The sequence below is a fragment of the Octodon degus genome, unplaced genomic scaffold, assembly GCF_000260255.1.
Source record: "Octodon degus isolate 3935 unplaced genomic scaffold, OctDeg1.0 scaffold00288, whole genome shotgun sequence".
Taxonomy (NCBI): domain Eukaryota; kingdom Metazoa; phylum Chordata; class Mammalia; order Rodentia; family Octodontidae; genus Octodon; species Octodon degus.
In genome coordinates this window covers 427885-430420 of record NW_004524864.1, presented here as the reverse complement: position 1 = coordinate 430420, position 2536 = coordinate 427885, and the positions used below count along the sequence as shown (strand labels likewise).

Here is a 2536-nt window from a genome sequence, read left to right as displayed (position 1 = left end):
GGGTTCCGTGACCACGAACCTGACCGGTCTGAAAGAGTACCCGACACTCTGCTCTTATCCTGTAGCTCTCAAATGTTCATAATGTACATGGACGGACGAGGTGGTGGATACCTATAATCCAAGCACTCGGGAGGCTGAGAGGAGGATCGTTATAAGTTTGAAACCAGCCTGGGCTGCAAAGTCAGCTGAAGGCCGGCGTGAACTGTAGAGCAAGACTCGGTCTCAAGAAGACCTAAACACACACACACACACACACACACACACACACAAGGAAGCTTCAGATTAGTTTTCTTCTAACATTTTGGTTGTTCCTCAGTTCCATTGAAGAGTATTTTTAAATTTTTTTATTATAATTTAAGTTTTTGAATTTTTATTCCTCTGTTTCGTTGATGTTGTTGAGACAGTCTTGCTCTGCAGTTCAGGCTGGCTTTGAACTCCTGCCTCAGCCTCTGAGTGCTTGGATTACAGGTATCCACCACCTCGTCCGTCCACATCTGACCTTGGTTTCAGGGCTTTCCCCGCAGAACTGCTCTCACCATTTAAAAAGAAAAAGAAAGAAAACAGGCAAGGCATGGCTCTCACTTGGTCCCTAAATTGCCCAGGCTAGACTTGAATTTGTAGTCCACTTGCTTCAGTCTCCCTGGTAGCTGGGATTAAAGATGTGTGCAGGACGGTGCTCAGCAATGTTGTTTACCAGCATCTAGATAGATGTCTCTGTTCCAGGAAGGTTGGATGTGTTGATGAATACCAGTTTTAAAAAATCACAGAGTTAGGGGCCAGGGAGATGGCTCAGTGGAATAAGCGCTTCCCTGGCAAGTGCAAGGGCCTGAGTTCAATCCCCGGTTCCAAAAAAAAAAAAAAAATCACAGAGCCAGGAGGGCAATCCTGGCACTGTGTGTGAGCAGAGTTATGCATGAGGGAGGGAGCGGCACAGGGAGTTTTCATTCCAGAGGAAATAATCCAGACCAAGAACAAGCAGATCAAACTATGCAGCTCTGTGGCTGCCAAATTGTGGTTTTTGACAGATCTCTGCATCAGGGAAGATTACTCCCAAAAAGAGATCTTGTGAGCTTTGAAGGCGAAACATTGTGAGGAGGAACTGGACTTCAGGGCTGTGGTGACCAATGAGGTGGTGCTGACAGTTGAACAAGGAGACCTGGGTCTGCAGATGAGTGGTGAACTCTTCTCTGCCTCCTTCCAGGTGGTGGTGGTTGGGAGAGTCCCCACCCCTCCGATGCAGAAGGACAGTGACATCACTGCTGCTGTGTCATCTGGAGAAGATGGGCTGTCAATTGATGAACCAACCTCAAGCCAACCTGAATTGTGTTAATAAATTTTGGACATTTCAAGAGTTAGCTGGCCACGGTGTTCCTCTGTCAGGTACTTTCTCTTATGGTGGCCATGACAATTTTGCTATGTACTACTAATCGGATTTTTTTGTTTGTTTGTTTTTCCGGAGCCGGGGATTGAACTCAGGTCCTTCCGCTTGCCAGGGAAGCACTTATTCCACTGAGCCATCTCCCCGGCCCCTACTAATTGGTTTTGAAACTGTCTCATTGCTATTTGTTTCCCAATAAAATTTTAAAAAAGAAAAAAAAAAGAAGAAAAATTTGCTGAAATGATTGGTGAAGTAAAAGTACTAGAATTCCCAATGGTAGTAAAGAATACACGGGGTCATAGAGGCAAGCACCATTTGGCTGATGTAAGCCATCTTATTCACCATGAAGCTCCATACCTGTTTCAGAAGTATGTGAAGGAATCTCACGGACGGGATGTGCGTGTCATTGTCGTGGGAGGCCGTGTAGTTGGCACCATGTTACGCTGTTCCACAGATGGGCGGATGCAGAGCAACTGCTCACTAGGCAGTGTGGGGATGATGTGCTCATTGAGTGAACAAGGAAAGCAGCTGGCTATCCAGGTGTCTAACATTCTGGGAATGGATGTGTGCGGCATTGACCTATTGATGAAAGATGACAGCTCCTTCTGTGTCTGCGAGGCCAATGCAAATGTAGGTTTCATCGCCTTTGATAAGGCTTGTAATCTAGATGTAGCTGGTATCATAGCGGACTATGCCGCCTCCCTTCTGCCCTCTGGCCGGCTCACCCGGCGCATGTCCCTGCTCTCCGTGGTGTCCACGGCCAGTGAGACTAGTGAGCCGGAGCTGGGTCCCCCTGCCAGCACTGCTGTCGACAACATGAGCGCAAGTTCCAGCTCTGTCGACAGTGACCCTGAAAGCACGGAGCGAGAGCTGCTCACCAAGCTCCCAGGGGGCCTGTTCAACATGAACCAGCTGCTAGCCAGTGAGATCAAACTCCTGGTGGAGTGACTCCACCAGCCAATAACTAACCAACAAAACCCTTGTAAAATTTTCTTTTCAGTTCTTTTTTTCTTTTTTAACCAACTTGCAATGCTGTTCATGTAAGATGCTTAGGAGGATGAGAGAAAATGTGTAAGATTATTTGGAGAGAAAAGGGGAAATAAATGAGACCTCTGCTGGTAACATATGCTGACTTTCATTTGCAGACACTACAGAGAG

At 47.0% G+C, this 2536-nt stretch overlaps 1 pseudogene across 1 annotated transcript; it reads left to right on the top strand.

Annotated features, from left to right (window-relative positions):
* Positions 1-913: 913 nt before the first annotated feature.
* Positions 914-2530, top strand: LOC101568667 (annotated as a pseudogene). The gene is made up of 2 exons (XR_192901.1): positions 914-1416; positions 1617-2530. The product of XR_192901.1 is annotated as a beta-citrylglutamate synthase B pseudogene (transcript).
* The last annotated feature ends 6 nt before the right edge of the window (positions 2531-2536 follow it).